The 20,912-nt window shown below is 34.6% G+C and overlaps 1 long non-coding RNA gene across 1 annotated transcript in view; it reads right to left on the bottom strand.

Moving 5' to 3' along the window:
• LOC136041552 (uncharacterized) overlaps positions 1–20,912 on the bottom strand; it is a 60,705-nt gene that overhangs the window by 25,991 nt on the left and 13,802 nt on the right. The window contains exon 3 of the long non-coding RNA XR_010621054.1: positions 12,327–13,198. This is a non-coding gene — a long non-coding RNA (uncharacterized LOC136041552). The remainder of the gene's footprint in view (positions 1–12,326; positions 13,199–20,912) is intronic.

The raw sequence follows: 20,912 nt of genomic DNA on the forward strand, positions 1-20,912 counted from the left end.
ATAATTTTAAGACAACACTTTCTGATATTGCTTAAAACTGTACTGAGATATTGCTTAAAATTCTACTGAGATAGTATGAACTGTATTTTTTGACAGAAAAGAAAACAATGAAAACTTAAAATATAGTTAAAATAGTTTTGTCAGAATTAAGACAGGTTCTGTTGTAACTCTCATATCATGCAGTCTTCTAAGCCCTAAAACCAAGAAACAGGTAACTTGGCAACACATTCCCAAGAGAGCTGTTCTTAGAATTTGAAGTACCCAGAGTAAAATTAATAACAGCACCCCCCCCCCCTTCTAACTCAAATATAAGCAAAAAAATAAATCAAAATGACAAATTTGATCTAGGTGAGTAACTTCCAAGCCATGGTATTACGCCAACCATAGCACCCAGGAAGCTGCCCTCCTTCCAATAGACCAGCCTCCTATGGTACTCTGGCTTTGTATTCAATTCTGAAAGTTATGTTCACCTAATTCAACAAGTTTTCAGGGTTTAAGAAACCCTTGACTAGAATTTAACTGTTTCTCTTTCTTCTCTCCCCATAAAAAAATTACTACTGCCTAACTGTTATTCAAAATACTTATGTGGGTGTCCCTAGTTTTGTTTCCAAAAGGAATCTAAGGTAAGCTTCATCAGACAGTAGTCTTGTCTTATATAACTTGAAGGTATACTCTTTTGGGACCTATTAGGGATTAAATAAAAAAACAAGTTTTTTTAATGAAAGTAAGGAGTGATATTAAAACTTAAAACAAACAGAAATTACTTTGTATATGAAAGGGGCTGCCTCCTCATCAACGCCCTGCTCTTTACGCTTTAGTTTGACTCTTTCTCTCAATTCTTCTTTTTAAAACAGTAAAAAACTTTAGCGTAAAGAGCAGGGCATTGATGAGAAGCAGCCCCTTTCATATACCAAGTAATTTCTGTTTGTTTTAAGTTTTAATGTCGCTCCTTACTTTCATTCAAAAAAACTTGTTTTTTTAATTTAATTTCTGAACGTTTTTGAATCAATGCATATTTTGATTTTGGCTCTCTGCAGAGGAATAATTAAAACAAAATTTGACATATTTATTTTATTTTTTTTGGCTAAATGGCTTTTTCTTAATTTTGATTGAATGATTTTGAGAAAAAAAGAGTAGGGGAGGAAGCCTAGTTGCCCTCCGATTTTTGGTTAATTAAAAAGGCAACTAGAACTTTTAATTTTTTACAAATATTTTTATTAGTAAAAGATATTCATAACTTATAAATTAGCTTACGTAATGAACTTTTGTATTCTCATGTTTTTATTACATGTATGAGGGGGTTTGCCCCCTCGTCAGTACCTCGCTCTTTACACTAAAACTTAAATTTTGTCCCAATTCATTAAGAATGACCCCTGAATCACAAAAGTCGCAGAATAAATAGTTGAAATTACTAAAAAATACTTTAGCATAAAGAGCAAGGTATTAGGAGGAAGTGAGCCCCTCATATGGGTAATAATTTCTGTTCGTTTTCAGTTTTAATGCTGCTTTTTACATCCAGCTGAAAAAAAAACTTTTTCATATTTATTTTTTCATTGTTTTTTTTTAAGAAATGCTAGTAAATCCTGTGCTCCCTTCATGAAAATTTTCTTCCCCCATAACAAATTCCTCAATGGAAAGCTCCCCCAGCATATCCCCCTCTTCTCAACCCGTTCCTCCATCCAAAAAATCCTCTTGAAAATGCCTGTACACTTCCCATTAACCATTACTATATGTAAGCACAAGTCAAAGTTTGTAACTTGTAGCCCCTCCCACTGTTGCCCCTCGTCTTTGGGGACGAGTAAGTCGTCCCCAAAGACATAATTATAAGGTTTTTAGACTACGCTGAATAAAATGGCTATCTCAGAATTTCGATTCATTGACTTTGGGAAAATAATTAGTGTGGGAGGGGGCCTAGGTGCCCTCCATTTTTTTGGTCACTCAAAAAGGGCACTAGAACTTTTCATTTCCGTTAGAATGAGCCCTCTCGCAACATTTTAGGACAACTGGGTCGATACGATCACCCCTGGGAAATAAATAAATAAATAAACACACATCTGTGATCTGCCTTCTGGCAAAAAATACAAAATTCCACATTTTTGTAGATAGGAGCTTGAAACTTCTTCAGCAGGGTTCTCTGATACGCTGAATCTGATGTTGTGATTTTCATTAAGATTCTATGACTTTTAGGGGGTGTTTCCCCCTATTTTCTAAAATAATGCAAATTTTCTCAGGCTTGTAACTTTTGATGGGTAAGACTAAACTTGATGAAACTTATATATTTAAAATCAGCATTAAAATGCGATTCTTTTGATGTAGCTATTGGTATCAAAATTCCATATTTTAGAGTTTTGGTTACTATTGAGCTGGGTCGCTCCTTACTACAGTTTGTTACCACAAACTGTTTGATATACTTCTTCTATCTAAGGCAGCAATCTTGGTATGCCCTGCATCAAATTCAGCTTATTGTAAGTATTGCTATTATGATCAAAAGCACATATTAGAAACTGCTGCAATTATTTACTTATTGTGCTTCAAACTCAGTGAGGCGCAATTAACCTTATCTAGATAAAAATTGTTGGTGTTTTTATCTATAAATGTGAATCAAAAATATTTAAATTTGTTTTTAAGGTACTTTAGATATGCAAGAATTTGCTGTGATTAAATTTTACCTATATATTTGGATATAGAATCACAAGTCTTACTTGAATCTATTTTTGCTACAAACTTTGGTTTTCTATTAATTACCATTTTGGATAGAAAGTTAAACAACTAGGCTAAAGACTTAACAGTTTTGAATATTTAATATTGTTATTTCCAGTTTTGTATTTTGGGCCTCAGTTTTGAGTAGGCTACTTGTTAATGAGAAATGCATTAAAAAAAACTTAGCTAGTCTATATATGGCCTCATGACTGGGGGAAAATTAAACTGTGATGTTAGTAGCCATAATATCTACAAGGGGCAATCATTAAAGATCAAATGGTTGGGTATTTCTTTTTGTGTAGTCTACAGGGGTGTAATTTGCTATGTGGCATGAGGTTAACTGCCCTCTCCAGAACCAAGTTTGCCCTCTAAACCTTATTTTGGCACACTCCCCCCAACTGAAATTTAGTTTCTGCAAAAAAATTGTCAAAATAAAGATAAACCTGCATAATTGTAGTATTTAGAGAAACATGTCAGTTTTCTTTAGTGCCTCTTTGTAGTAATTTGTAGTAATTGTAAACCTTTGTAGTAATTTATGACTCATTCTTCAGTTTTCATTGTCATTTTCACTGGATTTGGGAAAATTGGCTCCAACTTAGAAAATAAAAGTAAAACAGTTCAAAATAGGGATGATACCTTTTTATTGACAGTGAATAGATATAAAATTATTTAACTGGATATTTCGAACACATATACAGTGTACATCATCAGCAGTAAAACTAAAAGACACGAATAAAAATAAACAAAATATATGCCTAATAAACTAATTACATATAGTTTATTGCTCTTATTTTTTTCCATGCTGCAGTGGAGGCTAATCTCTTTGACCTTTTCGGTTCTGGTTCATTAGAATTATCTGACATATTACGTGGACAGAGGTCATAGCTCTTAGGTGAGGTGATATTTTCTTTATTTGACCTCAGTAAATTATCATAAATTGAGTTTAATCCAAATTCACCTGTATCTCTGTTTATGGAATTATTCTTGAAGAGATTTTTTCAATTTCGATTATTTCCCTGAAAATTTGCTTTAAACCTTGGTCCCTAGAAATCAAAGAATCATTTTCAAACAAAATAAAATGATTTGTAAAATTAAAGATATGTTCTAAGAGGGCCGACATGAAATCTTCAGGTTTGGTATTTTGCTTTAAAGACAATGAAATAGAATTATGATGTTGTAGCAATCTCGTTTTTAAATTCTGGTTAGTACGTCCCACATAAGAGCTTCCACAAGTAACTGGGATTTTATAAACCCCACTTTATTGCTCTATGGAAGTCCGATCCTTTCCAGAATTTAAAAAAACTAGCCAAAATATTACTACTTCTTAAAGCTACCTTTAAACCATTATCTTGTAAAATTCTTTTAAGTTTTTCACTCAAACTTGAAACATATGGTAGAGAACAAAAAATATATTTCTTTTCTGTTGTTTCCAGAATATTGTCAGAACATTCTAGAAATTTTTTCCTTTTCGAAAAAGTCTGGTCAATTAACCAACCCTGATAATGGTTACTTATTAAAATCTCTTTTAACAACAATAATTCCTCCTCAATGAATTTTGGAGAACAAATTCTAAAAATGCGGTCAGTCAAGGATATGATTAAACCAATTTTTACTTGGCGAGCATGACCGGAGAAAAACGACAAAAATCTGTTATTTTTAGTAGGTTTTCTGTAAATCTTAAAATCCAGACTATTTTCATTTCTTAAAAGAAGGACATCCAGAAAAGGAAGCTTATTATCCTCTTCTAATTCTATTGTAAATTTTAAATCCCCTCCCCAAAAATTAAGATGTTATTAATAAAGATGTTCAAAAAAACTTTTTAATTCCTCCACCCCATAATTCCATACTGAAATTATGTCATCCATATATCTCCCTCAAAATTTATGTTTTAAAAAGTATGAATCTATCGCTATTGTTTCAATATTTTCTACAAAACAATTTGCTAATAAAGGACTTAAAGGGGCCCCCATGGGTAAACCATTTACTTGTTCGAAAAAACCCCCTCTGAATTGAAAAAAATAAGAGAACTTGTTGCACAACCTAACTAAATTCATAATTACACCGACTTCCAAAACTGTTTCACCACTAATTAAGTCCAAATTTCTTAGTATCTTTCTCTCAAGCAGAATTTCTGCAGCTTTTACATCAATACTCGTATACATTGACACTATGTCAAAACTTGAAATTATAGAATTTGAACAATAGCGAACGTTAGATTCATACTTTTTAAAACATAAATTTTGGGGGAAATATATGGATGAAATAATTTCAGTAGGGAATTATGGGGTGGAGGAATTAAAAAGTTTTTTAGAACATCTTAATTTTTGGGGGAGGGGATTTAAAATTTACAATAGAATTAGAAGAGGATAATAAACTTCCTTTTCTGGATGTCTTTCTTTTAAAAAATGAAAATAGTCTGGATTTTAAGATTTACAGAAAACCTACTAATAATAACAGATTTTGGTCGTTTTCTCCGGTCATGCTCGCCAAGTAAAAATTGGTTTAATCATATCTTTAACTGACCGCATTTTTAGAATTTGTTCTCCAAAATTCATTGAGGAGGAATTATTGTTGTTAAAAGAGATTTTAATAAGTAACCATTATCCGGGTTGGTTAATTGACCAGACTTTTTCGAAAAGAAGGAAAAAATTTCTAGAATGTTCTGACGACATTCTGGTAACAACAGAAAAGAAAGATATTTTTTGTTCTCTGCCATATGTTCCAGGTTTGAGTGAAAAACTTAAAAGAATTTTACAAAATAATGGTTTAAGAGGTAGTAATACTTTGGCTAGTTTTTTTTTAAATTCTGGAAAGGATCGGAATTCCGTAGAGCAACAAAGTGGGGTTTATAAAATCCCATGTACTTGTGGAAGCTCTTATGTGGGACGTACTAACCAGAATTTGAAAACAAGATTGCTACAACATCATAATTCTATTTCATCGCCTTTAAAGCAAAATACCAAACCAGAAGATTTCGCGTCGGCCCTCTCGGAACATATCTTTAATTTTACAAATCATTTTATTTTGTTTGAAAATGTTTCTTTGATTTCTTGGGACAAGGGTTTGAAGCAAATTTTCAGGAAAATAATCGAAATTAAAAAGATTCTCTTCAAGAATATTTCTATAAACAGAGATACAGGTGAATTTGGTTTAAATTCAATTTATGATAATTTACTGAGGTCAAATAAAGTAAATATCACCTCACCTAAGAGCTATGACCTCTGTCCACGTAATATGTCAGATAATTCTAATGAACCGGAACCGAAAAGGTCAAAGAGATTAGTATCCGCTGTTGTATTGAAAAAAAGAGCAATAAACTATATGTAATTAGTTTATTAGGTATGTATTTTGTTTATTTTTATTCATGTCTTTTAGTTTTACTGCTGATGATGAACACTGTATATGTGTTCGAAATATCCAATTAAATAATTTTATATCTATTCACTGTCAATAAAAAGGTATCATCCCTATTTTGAACTGTTACTTTCGTCATGGAAAGGCAGTGTGGTCTTCGAAGTTATTAACTTAGAAAATATATATAGAATATAGAGCAGAATATATATAATTCTTCAAAAGTAACATAGACAAGTTGAAACACTACATAAATTTTTAGCCAAGTAAATAACAAAGCATTTACTCTGGTTTCTGATTAATGCATTAAATAAAGAAAATAAGTTTTTTTCAACTGAAAGTAAGGAGTAAAATTAGAACCCAAAACAAACAGAAAAATTATTCCACATATGAAGAGAGTGCCCCCTCCTCATTGCTTTGCTCTTTATGCTAAATTTTTCCACTTATAAAAAAGCTTCCTATTACAATTAAATGGCCCTTGCGTTTGAAGAGTTGTTCTTAAGGAAAATTTGGACAAACCATCAAACGTTCGTGCAACCCCTTCAAATACGTTTTGAGCTTTAATGCTTCTCCTTGCTCTCAGCTGAAAAAACTTGTTTTTTTGCTAAATTCCAATTCTTTTTCAAATAATGCTGGTAAGTCTGGCTCACCCCCCAAGAAAAACTCCCTCAAATGACGGGAAAGTTTTTTCTCATGTAATGTAGATCTCTTCCCTGTAGTATTCCTTCTGGACAATTCCACTCTTGCATAAAATACCCCCCCCCCCCATAAAATTTCTTGCAGAAGGTTCAGTCAGAAAAATTCTCTTAATCATACTTTTATTTGAAACAGACTAAGCTCTAATCGTTTTTCAATCATTCCAGAAATCCTTCCTTCCATGGATATTATTCCCTCCATGGATATTATTATTTCCCGGAAATCCAAACACGCAAAACATTTCCCTGGACAATTCCCAGGAACATATGCGAAACTAAGTAGGTAATGAGAAATAAGACAAATAAAAATAGTTCGATCAGGAATTCTATCCCCCCCCCCCAGTCTAGAATTATCCCTGGAATGTTCACCTCTGGGAATTCCCCTCCATACAAAATTGTCTCTATGAAAACTCAGGTCAAGCACAAAATCCCCTCCCACACAAAAAATAGATCTTAAAGCTTCCCAATAACAAATATTATCAAAATGGGCAGTTTTTTTTTAAACTTAGACCTATCCCCGGGAACTGGAGGGGGGGGGTCATTTTATCCCCAAATGTATAGTTTTGGGGCTTTCAACCTTCTGGGCAAAATGTTTTAATTGGACAATTTTGAGGGGAGGAAGGATAGTTGCCATGTAATATGTTGGTCATTCTATCAATAGAAAAGTTACAGTTTCCATTCAAATGAGCTCTCTTCTGATGTTCTAAGGAAATTGGTTTGATACAATCACCCATGGGGAAAAAAACAACAACAAATAAACATCAAATCATGATCTTTTTCTAAAAAAAATAAAAAACTCGAAATTTTTGTAGATAGAAGTTTGAATATTGGAGCTTCAAGTAGGGATCTATAGTACACTGAATCTGATCATGGGATTTTCATTGCTTTTTCTGAGACCATAATAATTTCAATTACTAAAAGAATATGAAAATTTTAACTCAGAATGTTGCAACATTAAAATAAATAATATTGTGTTAACATCTTAAGTGATGATTACAGAGGTTTCAAACTGGACCCATTAGGAATTTCAGAAACTCGTATCCCTTGGGTAGGACACATGAAATTACTTGGCATATAATTTATGAGTTTTGGCAGGAAGTACGGGGTACATTTGCAGGGAATAGGACTCATGATTAATAAGGAAGCCACTAACTCTTCTGAGGTAGGGAAGGTATTAACAATAGGGTGAGTGGCTCATTTTATGACCCAAAATTAAAGGAAATTAGTGTAATAAGCTGACCAATTAAGTTAGAAATTGATTTTAATAAAACCAATAAAAAGTACAACAATCCAAATTATAAGTTATAAAGAAGTTTGGAAAGAATGAATTTTAGATAATAAGTTTTGAAATGGACCACCAAACTGAGAGCTGGCGGAATTGCTGTTGAGATATGGGATTTTGTAATACCAGCTTTCTTGTTTTAAACAGGACATGTTGTCAGAACATAAAGTATATATGCCTGTTTTGTGATAACGTGGTCGCAATCTTTTAACTTTTTTTATTACTTCTGGATTTCGGAGTGTTTTGAGATTGTAAGTGCTATATGATTTAATTATCATTTCTATGTGTTATTTTATGATTATCTCTATAACAAGAGTCAAGTCTTGTATTGTTGTCTGCCATGGAATATAATAAAAGTAATACAATTATACCAAACCTCTTTACAATGTTAGTTGAGCTTCTCAACTATACGAGTAGGACGCCAATATTATTAGTAAGGACAAAACACTACTCTAGATTTAAATCATTCTTAGGATCGTACCCATACCTCCTCCAAGGGCAAGGTTGACAACCCATTACAGTATTACCACAAAACCTACTTTACAACATTAGTTATAGTATTATATATCCCTGTAGAACCAGCTATTGGAGATAGTAGTGATTCAGATGAATTTACTTACAGAAAAGGAAAAAGGTCAGGGTCCCAGTTAAAAATGACATTTTTATTAAGCAATTTTTATGCCCATATTGATAGAACAGGGGATATATGGTATCTTGGCCTAAGTACATTTGGTTTACAAAATTCAGCAGCAATGGCTACAGATTGCTAGAATCTTCTATGTAAACAATCTAGTTATAACCAATACAGTATTTTGTCATAAAATGACCCATAAATTAAAATGGTATTCACATGATGGTAAGACAGCTAACCTTGTTGATTGTATTTTTGTAAACCAAAGACTGGCAGGAACATCAAAAGATGCTAGGATAAATAGGAACTCAGATTCATGATTGCCCTAAATTGAACTTGAAGCCACTACTGTCTTCACTATTTGAGATATGGGTTGTGAAACTTTGTATTTTTGGCCATTTTATGGAGGTCCTATAAAGTTACCAGTAACTTTTTGGGTGCATCTCAAGTTAGGCTGGTATTAAACAAATTTTGTCAAGAAATAACCAACAGTAAAGTCTTCTAGTTGTTTGCATGAAAACTATCATCTATTTTTTATTATTATCCTAGCCTAAATGTATTCGTTGCTGGACGCCTACTAAGTGGAGGACAGTCGGGTAAGAATAAGTGGTGTCAACTTCAAGTGTATTCATTTCCGAGGACCAGGCTGCCTAGTCGTTCACTCAAGCAGGTCTCTATGCATATAATACCAAAATGTGTTGCTTTTTGGAATGATTGTTTTGTTACTGTACAGTGAAAATGATAATGCAAAATTAAGAAAAGCAATGGGAGTAAGATTTATATACCTCTGAGAACTGATAATTTTTTGAGTGATATACATTTTTGAATTGACTTATTCATACTAGACGTTCATTTACAAGTTTTGACCTATTTTGGATCCCTGTTCCAAAAGTGAGATTGAACGTGTCAAAGCTTGGGGGCTTAATCCTCCTGTCTGTTTAATGAACACAGATCCATAATTGATGCTTTGATCATTTCTATCTTACATTCAATTGGTGTAAAAGGGTAATTTCTTTTATTTATTTGTCTTGTTTTCTTCTATAAGAATTTTTTTGTCCAGCAGAATAGGTGTTGGTCTTCTTAAATTCAAGTTTCACAAACAGAAAGTTTCTAGATTAAAGTTTAGATTAAAATTTAGCAGAAATATCTTTGATGCAAATGTTTGTGGTTTAATCATATTAGTTAATGAAAAGAAATGCAAAAATGTATTGTTTTCTAATCACCTGTTTCTCATACCGGTAGAAGTTCCATATAGTTTTCCTCTCTTTTATTAAACACATTATTTTTGTTATTAGAGATTATTTCTATAATCTCTTTAGTTTTTCCCTTGCTTGTGAGTTTTACTCACAATCAGTGCTTTGACATCCGTTTAGGGGGGACATGGAACATATTTGTTAGAACTTCAATTAAAAATGCAAAAGTTACCATTTACAGGGAAAATCTAATGAGGAAACCTTTCCTTAAATGAGGAAAGGTTCACTCTGGATTCTTATATTATAAAATTTTTACCGTTAAAACTTGCCTCCTTCATTGCTACTGCAGAAAATAATGTCCTTGCAGAAAATATACGAACATGAATTTTCCTAATAAAAGTTGATTATTTTACTCAAAAAGTTGCTTTGAAAATTAACTTAGATTGTTAAGGTTGGAACTATTCAAACAGTTCGTGGTAACGAACTGTAGTAAGGAGCGACACGGCTCAATAGTAACCAAAACTCTAAAAAATGGAATTTTGATATCGATAGCTACATCAAAAGAATCGCATTTTAATGCTGATTTTAAATATATAAGTTTTATCAAGTTTAGTCTAACCCATCAAAAGTTACGAGCCTGAGAAAATTTACCTTATTTAGGAAAATAGGGGAAAACACCCCCTAAAAGTCGTAGGATCTTAACGAAAATGACACCATCAGATTCAGCGTATCAGAGAACCCTACTGTAGAAGTTTCAATCTCCTATCTACAAAAATGTGGAATTTTGTATTTTTTGCCAGAAGACAAATCATGGATGCGTGTTTATTTGTTTGTTTTTTTGTGTTTTTTTTCCCCAGGGGTCGTCGTATCGACCAAGTGGTCCTAGAATGTCGCAAGAGGGCTCATTCTAACGGAAATGAAAAGTTCTAGTGCCCTTTTTAAGTGACCAAAAAAATTGGAGGGCATCTAGGCCCCCTCCCGCGCTCATTTTTTTCCGAAAGTCAACGGATCAAAATTCTGAGATAGCCATTTTGTTCAGCATAGTCAAAAACCATAATAACTATGTCTTTGGGAATGACTTAATGACTTAATGACTATTAAAATTTCATTTTAATAATTTATGTGCGGAGAGCCAAAACCAAACATGCATTAATTCAAAAACGTTCAGAACTTAAATAATAAAAACTAATTTTTTTTAGCTGAAAGTAAGGAGCGACATTAAAACTTAAAACGAGCAGAAATTACTCCGTATATGAAATGGGTTGTCCCCTCTGCAATCCCTCGCTCTTTACGCTAAAGTTTGACTCTTTGCCACAATTCTACTTTTTAAAAAAATTAAAAACTTTAGCGTAAAGAGCGAGGGATTGCGGAGGGGACAACCCATTTCATATACGGAGTAATTTCTGTTCGTTTTAAGTTTTAATGTCGCTCCTTACTTTCAGCTAAAAAAATTAGTTTTTTTTTATTTAATATTGTCATGGAACTTAAATATAGATCTTTAGTATATAAAGAATTAGTCTAATTAAGTCATTTGATACGAAATACTAACCATCTCGTAGTAAAACCAAGATTATCTAGTTAGGTCCTAAAGCCTAACTACGCGATTTTTTGGGTACAAGGCAAAGTGGAAACTATGGTGACATCTATATTATAGGCTATATTGAGTGTCGGGATGTCGACACCTGTAGATATATCAAACCTCATAGATCTGCATGCAAAATATTGTTGGTTTTTTTATATATTTTAACAGCTTCTAGCCTGTTGAAACGTGCTTGATATTTTTTCAGTCAGTAAACATTCAATGAATGAACTATATTTTAATCTTTTTTTGTCAGAATTGCTGACAAGACGAATTCTGTCTGAATGAAATAGAGTAATGTGTCTGGGGGGAAACATGTAACACTGATTTTGATTACCAAGGGTTATTACTACAGCAAATACTATTTTCACTCTTCATCCTACCTGTATTTAATTTATCGGTCACGAAACTGTCAAATTAACAAACTCTGATTGTACATATTACCTCTAGGGGCCATCACGGCATACTGCCATTTTTGGGTACGAAAAAACGTTCTAGGTAGGTCATGCTTTTGGTAAAACTTGTTTTATCATTCAATGAGGATGTTTTTATTGAGGAGATAAAGAATTTATTGGAGAAATTTAATAATGATCATAAATATAAAGTAGTAATGGGTGATTTCAATATTGACATTTGTCTTCTGTAATCAGGCCCACTTTACGCATTTTTAGTTTGCCCCATGGAGGAGGAGGGTCGAGCAGAAATGGATGCGCTTCTCTAATAATGACAAAGAAGCAATATACGATCGCCATGATCTTGCTATATGCAGTAATACGCACTTTAGATAGCTTGTGAAGAAAGTAAACATTTACCGGTATTGATATTTTGAGCGACATTCAATAAATTCATGTTTACTCCCTCCTCAAATCAATAAAAAGGATCTAGCAAAGCTTACCTTGAGCCCAAAGAAATGATCTGAGATAACCAAGGTTGTCGTGGGTATTGCATTGGAAGTAATACAATCCCCTGAGGCTCTAGTTGAGTTTGTACTAACTACGCAGGTTGAAAAGTTATAGACTGTATAGGCTGTTGTTGTCCTTGGTTGGGCTTAACATTCTGAGTACGGATACTAAAAGCAAGTACTTGCTGGGAGATATCACTATGTTGTTAACTGAGGCTGGGTGTTATTTGCTAGTAATTATTGAATGTAGGATGGAATGCTAAGATGAAGTATTACTTGGGCATGTCTGGCTGTTACTATATTTTAGCCAGCATCGATGACGATTCTGAGAATCATTTTCACCCAACACCGGTTGAGGACAACCCATTAGGAGAATATTAGCCAGAAGGAATCACTTGCGCCTTACTGATTACAAATCGGAATTTTCTGTTGGCACATTCTTTGTGGTTTGGTGATATTGCTGCACTGAAGAAAATGATTATTTGACAATTCTTGATGTATTTTCTGTGTTGCAATAGAGCATAGCTGCACATTTTTTAAGACTAGGGATCAGCAGAGCACATTTTCACTTGTTCGAAACAACTGCAGACCTTGTCGAAACTGGGTGAATTCACTTCATCCACATTCACTTAATCATATTAAAAAAACTTATTCCTCTTTTGTCACTGCATTGATACCTCTGTCAAACAAAACGATTGATCCTCAAAACAAAAACGGTTGATCCTCAAAACAAAAAACAATATGACCCTCATTCTGCAAGCTAAATTTCTTTTCTATGATTGAGTTTCTACGAAATTTAAGCATACGCTATGTTTCTAGCGATTAGATTGGAAATATATGTCTGCCATGTCTTGTTTCCAAGTGATCTGTAATTTGACAAAATGATAATTAACAAGCATGCTTATAAAACCAGTAATTTCGGATGCTATTTATCTATCACTCAGATAAAGGAACACAAAAGCAATAATTAATTTTGAGTCGAAAAGTGTCTATCGTCTCATTTCCTAGTAAAATATTATTAAGTGAAAATTTATACTTCCTGAATTTGAAGATAGTAACAAATGAGTCAGCAAATTGGTATAAAGACCTATCCTTGTGTAGGGATAACTACATCTAGTAGACTTAAATAGGATAAATAAGATTTAAGAGATGAAATTAGTAATCACTTTGTTTTGATATTAAATTAAAAAAAAAACTTTTTTCAACTGAAGGTAAGGAGCAACATTAAAACCCAAAACAAACACAAAAATTATTCTGTATATGAAGGGAGTGTCCTCCTCCTCAATGCCTTGATCTCCACGGTAAATTTTCCCCCTTCTAAAAAAATTCCTATTCTAATTAAATGGCCCTTGCATATAAAGAGTCGTTCTTGAAAAAAATTGGGACAAACCATCAAGCATTCCTGTAAAGAGCAAGGTATTTAGGAGGGTTGCAACCCCTTCAAAAACGTTTTTAGCTTTAATGCTGCTCCTTACTCTCAGCTAAAAAAAAACTTATTTTTTATTAAATTCTAATTGATTTCAAATAATGCTGGTAAGTCTGGCTCACCCTCCAAGAAAAATTCCCTCAAATGAGGGGAACGTTTTTCAGGAAAATTCTCTTTAGCATATTTTTATTTGAAACAGACTAAGCTCTATTTCTGGTTATTATCCTAGCTTAAATATATTCGTTGTTGGACGTCTGCTAAGTGGAGAACAGTCTGGTAAGAATAAGTGGTGTCAACTTCAATTGTGCTCATTTCCAAAGACCAGGCTGCCTAGTCGTTCACTCAAGCAGGTGTCTATGCATATAATACCAGAATTTGTTGCTTTTTGGAATGCTTGTTTTGTTAATGTACAGTGAAAATAATAATGCAAAATTAAGAAAAGCAATGGGAGTTAGATTTATATACCTCTGAGAACTGACAATTTTTTTATTGACATACATTTTTGAAATGACTTATTCATACTAGATGTTCATTTACAAGTTTTTGACCTATCTTGGGATCGTTGTTCGAAAAGTTAGATCGAATTTGTCACAGCTTGGAGGCTTAATCCTCTTGTCTGTTAAATGAACACGGATCCATAATTAAAGCTTCTATCATTTCTATCTTACATTCAATTGGTGTAAAAGGGTAATTTCCTTTATTTATTTGTCTTGTTTTGTTCTATAAGAATTTTTTTTGTCCAGCAGAATAGGTGATCTTCTTAAATTCAAATTTCACAAACAGAAAGTTTCTAGATTAAAGTTTAGATTAAAATTTAGCAGAGATATTCTTGATGCAGATGTTTATGGTTTAATAATATTAGATATATATCTGTTTAGATATATAATGTTTAGATCTGTTAAGATATCTATCCGTAATGTTTTTTGGGTACAAGGCAGAGGAAACTATGATGACATCTATATTAATGGCTGTATTGAGAGTCTCGGGATACATCGAACCTGCAAAAAAACCTGCAAACTTACGAATGCATGCAAAATATTGTTGGTTTTTATGGCACTTGGTATTAACCAAGTGACATATAGCAATCGCCAATTCTGTCGGTCTGTCGATCCCGGTTTTGCTACTTTAGGCACTTCCAGGTAAGCTAGGACGATGAAATTCGGCAGGCGTATCAGGGACATGACCAGCTTAAATTAGAAATAGTCGCTTTCCCAATTTGACCATCTGGGGAGAGTGGGGGGCCGGTTAATTCGTAAAAAATAGAAAAAATGAAGTATTTTTAACTTATGAGCGGGTGATGGGATCTTAATGAAATTTGATATTTGGAATAATATTGTGTCTCAGAGCTCTTATTTTGAATCCCGACTGGATCTGATGACATTGGGGGGAGTTGGAGGGGGGAGCCTAAAATCTTGGAAACACTTAGAGTGGAGGGATCGGGAGGAAACTTGATGGGAAAATAAGCACAAGTCCCAGATACATGATTGACATAATCGAAACGGATCCGCTCTCTTTGGGGTAGTGGGGGGGGGGTAATTCTGAAAAATTAGGAAAAATGAGGTATATTTAACTTACGAACGGGTGATCGGATCTCAATGAAATTTGATGTTTAGAGGGATATCGTGTCTTAGAGCTCTCATTTTAAAGCTTGACCGGATCTGGTGACATTGGGGGGGGGGGAGTTGGGAGGGGGAAATCTAAAACTCGGAAAGCACTTAGAGTGGAGGGATCGGGATGAAACTTGGTGGGAAAAATAAACACAAGTCCTAGATACATGATTGACATAAAAGGAACGAATCCGCTCTCTTTGGGGTAGTTGGGGGGGGGGGATTATTTCTGAAAAATTAGAAAAAATGAGGTATTTTTAACTTACGAACGAGTGATCGGATCCCAATGAAATTTGATACTTAGAAGCATATCGTGGCTCAGAGCTCTTATTTTAAACCCAACCGGATCTGGTGACATTGGGGGGGGGGAGTTGGGAGGGGAAACCTAAAACTTGGAAAACACTTAGAGTGGAGGGATCGGGATGAAACTTGGTGGAAAAAATAAGCACAAGTCCTGGATACATGATTGACATAAACGGAACAGATCCGCTCTCTTTGGGGTAGTTGGGGGAGGGTTAATTGTGAAAAATTAGAAAAAATGAGGTATTTTTAACTTACGAACGGGTGATCGGATCTCAATGAAATTTGATATTTAGAAGGATATCGTGTCTCAAAGCAATTATTTTAAATTCTGACCGGATCTGGTGACATTAGGGGAAGTTTGGGGTGGGGGAACCTAAAATCATGGAACACGCTTAGATTGGAGGGATTGGGATGAAACTAGGTAGGGAAAATAATGAGAAGTCTTACGTACGTGATTTACATAAATGGAACGGATCCGCTCCATTGGGGGGGGGGGGGTAATTCTGAAAAATAGGAAAAAATGACGTATTTTTAACTTACGAAGGAGTGATCGGATCTTCATGAAACTTCATATTTAGAAGGACCTCGTAACTCAGATCTTTTATTTTAAATCCCAATCGGATCAAGCGTAATTGGGGGGGGGGAGTTGGGGGGGACCGGAAATCTTAGAAAATACTTAAAGCGGTAAGATAAGGATGAAACTGGATGGGAAGAATAGAAACCTGTCTAAGATACGTGACTGACATAACCGGACCGGATCTACTCTCTTTGGTGGAATTGGGGGGGGGGGGGGTAATTTTGAAAATTGAGGTATTTGTAACTTACGAAAGGGTGACCAGGTCTTAATGAAATTTGATATTTAGAAGGATCTTTTGCTTTAAAGTTCTAATTTTAAATTCCGACCAGATCCTGGGACATTAGGGGGTGTTGGAGGGGTAAACCGGAATTTTTTGGAAAACGTGAAAATTGGGGTATTTTTATCTTACGAATAAATGATCAGATCTTAATGAAATTTGATTTTTAGAAGGAATTCATGTCTTAGAGCTCTTATTTCAAATCCCGACCAGATCTTTTGACATTGGGGGGAGTTGAAGGGGGAAATCTTGGAAAAACACTTGGAGTAGAGGATTCGGCATGAAGCTTGGTGGATAGAATAAACAAATGTCCTTAAATACGTTCTGAGACCATACTGGCTATGCATGACATATGAGAACAAAGAAAGGGAACAAAAAATGAAAAGAGAAAAAACAAGTAGGTGAAAAAACGAGGATTTTATCAGCCAGTAGCTAAATATTGAAAAACAAGCAAATATTTCGACAAGGACCTCCGCCAAGTCGTCCTCAAAGAAAACAAAGAAAAAAAAAAAAAAAAAAAAAAAAAAAAAAACAGCAAAATCTAACCTTTATAAGTGACCTGCACGAGAGGAAGACAGATACTGACTCAACCAACAAAAAACCAAGTTTAAATCAATGAAAGAGAAGTTACCAATTAGATTGAATAAGTATCCTTTGCCTTGCAACAGATTTCGCCTGTCTACAATTTCGGTTTTCATTAGATATGCGGACATGTTGTCTTAAATTAGATTGAGCGGAAATATTCATAGATTCTTTTAATATTAAATTATTATAAATTGGGATTAAGGAAATATCTCCCGTGTCTCTATATTTCCTTAAGCCCAATTTATAATAATTTAATATTAAAAGAATCTATGAATATTTCCGCTCAATCTAATTTAAGACAACATGTCCGCATATCTAATGAAAACCGAAATTGTAGACAGGCGAAATCTGTTGCAAGGCAAAGGATACTTATTCAATCTAATTGTTAACTTCTCTTTCATTGATTTAAACTTGGTTTTTTGTTGGTTGAGTCAGTATCTGTCTTCCTCTCGTGCAGGTCACTTATAAAGGTTAGATTTTGCTGTTTTTTTTTTTTTTTTTTTTTTTTTTTTTTTTTTTTTTTTTTTTTTTTTTTTTTCTTTCTTTGAGCACTGAGGACGACTTGGCGGAGGTCCTTGTCGAAATATTTGCTTGTTTTTCAATATTTAGCTACTGGCTGATAAAATCCTCGTTTTTTCACCTATTTGTTTTTTCTCTTTTCATTTTTTGTTCCCTTTCTTTGTTCTCATATGACAAATGTCCTTGTTACGTGATTGACGGAATTGTACTGGATTCGCTCTCTTTGGGGGAGTTGGGGGGAGGGGTTCAGTGATTTGCGAGTTTGGTGCTTCTGGACGTGCTAGGACGATGAAAATTGGTAGGCGTGTCAGGGAGCTGCACAATTTGACTTGATAAAGTCGTTTTCCCAGATTCGACCATCTGGGGCACTAAAGGGAGAGGAAAAATTAGAAAAAAATTAGATATTTATAACTTACGAGTGGGAGATCAGATCTTAATGAATTTTGATATTTAAAAGGACATCGTGACTCAGAGCTCTTATTTTAAATCCTGACCGGCATTGAGCCTCTTATTTTCCTTTTTAAATCAATCTATTGATTCATAGAATTTTGTTAGAGCTCATACCATATGATCTTTTGGCTCTTAGCTCTTCTCGCCTCGTCACAAGTGCCATATGAGCTCTTTGCCCTTGTTTTTATATATTTTAACAGCTTCTTGCCCGTTGAAACGTGCTTGATATTTTTTCAGTCAGTAAACATTCAATGAATGAACTATATTTTAATCTTTTTTTGTCAGAATTGCTGACAAGACGAATTCTGTCTGAATGAAATAGAGTAATATGTCTGGGGGGAAACCACATATGCTTATATTGCATATATGCCATATGCAATATTTAAAAAGATATTGAATGAGACGTGTCCTCTTAGAAAACTTAAAAGGGGTAGAACGAAATTCCCAAAGAAACCATGGATTAAACAGGGTATTCTAGATTTTTTAAGTTGATAGTATAAAATATACCTAGATGAACCCTCGGTTATTAATTTACAGCAATTTAAAAATTATCAGAATGTTTTAAACGGATTGAAACGGAAAGCTTAAAAAAAATGTATTTACAATATGGGCTTATAAAGCATAAATGTGATGTGAAAAAAACATGGAAAACGGTAAATTCACTCCTGGGTCAAAAGGGTAAAATAGAAGTTATTAATAAATTACAATCAAAGGGGGGGGGGCTTTTACTACCCCAAAGGATGTTGCGAATTATTTATGTAAATATTTTTCTAGTGAGGGAACAAAACTTTGCGATGATGCTCGAAAAAAATTAAGCGGCCTCCCAAAATAGTTCATTCGGAAGTTCCAGTAGAAAATCACTTGGTTTTTATGGCACTTGGTATTAACCAAGTGACGTATAGCAATCGCAAATTCTGTCAGTCTGTCTGTCTGTCGGTCCCGGTTTTGCTACTTTAGGCACTTCCAGGTAAGCTAGGACGATGAAATTTGGCAAGCGTATCAGGGACCGGACCAGATTAAATCAGAAATAGTCATTTTCCCGATTTGACCATCTGGGGGGGGGGGGGAGTGGGGGCCGGTTAATTTGGAAGAAATAGAAAAAATGAAGTATTTTTAACTTATGAACGGGTGATGGGATCTTAATGAAATTTGATGTTTGGAATGATATCGTGTCTCAGAGCTCTTATTTTAAATTCTGACCAGATCTGATGACATTGAGGGGAGTTGGAGGGGGGAAACCTAAAATGTTGGAAAACGCTTTGAGTGGTGGGATCGGGATGTAACTTGGTGGGAAAAATAAGAAAAAGACCTAGATACGTTATTGAAATAACCGGAACGGATCTGCTCTGTTTGGGGGAGTTGGGTGGGGGGGTTAATTCTGAAAAATTAGAAAAAATGAGGTATTTTTAACTTACGAAGGAGTGATCGGATCTTAATGAAATTTGAAGTTTGGAATGATATCGTGTCTCAGAGCTCTTATTTCAAATCCCGACTGGATCTGGTGACATTGGGGGGACCTAAAATCTTGGAAAACGCTTAGAGTGGAGGGATCGAAATGAAACTTGGTGGGAAAAATAAGTAAGGGTCTTAGATACGTAATTGACATAATCGGAACGGATCAACTCTCTTCGGGGGAGTTGAAGGGGGGGGGGGTTAATTCTGAACAAATTAGAAAAATGAGATATTTTTAACTTACGAAGGAGTGGTCGGATCTTAATGAAATTTGATGTTTGGAAGGATATCGTGTCTAAGATCTCTTATTTTAAATTCCGACCAGATTCGATGATATTGGGGGGAGTTGGAGGGGGGAACCTAAAATCTTGGAAAACGCTTAGAGTCATGAGATCAGGATGAAACTTGGTGGGAAAAATAAGCAGAAGACCTAGATACACAATTGACATAACCGGAACAGATTTGCTCTGTTGGGAGGGGGGGGGGGGTGGATTCTGAAAAATTAGAAAAAATGAGGCATTTTTAACTTGCGAAGGAGTGATCGAATCTCAATGAAATTTGAAGTTTGAAAAGATGTCGTGTCTCAGAGCTCTTATTTTAAATCCCGACTGGATCTGGTGACATTTGGGGGAAAAATAAGTACAAGTCCTAGATACGCGATTGACATAACCGGGACGGAGCCACTCTCTTTGGGGGAATGGAGGGGAGGGTTAATTCTGAAAAATAAGAAAAATGAGGTATTTTTAACTTACGAAGGAGTGATCAGATCTTGATAAAATTTGATGTTTGGAAGGATATCATGTCTCAGAGCTCTTATATTAAATTTCGACCTTATCCGGTGAAAGGAAAGTTGGGGGGCGGAGCCTAAAATCTTGGAAAATACTTAGAGTGAAGGGATCGGGATGAAACTTGGTGGGAAAAATAAGCACAAGTCCTAGATACGGGATTGACATAACCGGAACGGATCTGCTCTTTTTGGGGGAGTTGGGAGGAGGGGTTTAATTCTAAAAATTAGAAAAAATGAGGTATTTTTAACTTGCGAAAGAGTGATCATATCTTAATGAAATTTCATATTTAGAAGGACCTCGAAACTCAGATCTCTTATTTTTTATCCCGACCAGATCCAGTGTCATTAGGGGGTGGGGGGCCGAAAATCTTTGAAAACGCTTGTAGCGGAGAGATCAGGATAAAACTTGGTGGACAGAATAAGCACAAGTCCAAGATAGGTGACTGACATAACCGGACCGGATCCGCTATCTTTGGCGGAGTTAGGTGGTGGGGTTCAGTGCTTTGGTGAGTTTGGTGCTCCTGGACGTGCTAGGACGATGAAAATTGGCAGGCATGTCAGGGAGCTGTACAAATTGACTCGATAAAGTCGTTTCCC

This window comes from Artemia franciscana, chromosome 2, assembly GCF_032884065.1.
Source record: "Artemia franciscana chromosome 2, ASM3288406v1, whole genome shotgun sequence".
Lineage (NCBI taxonomy): Eukaryota > Metazoa > Arthropoda > Branchiopoda > Anostraca > Artemiidae > Artemia > Artemia franciscana.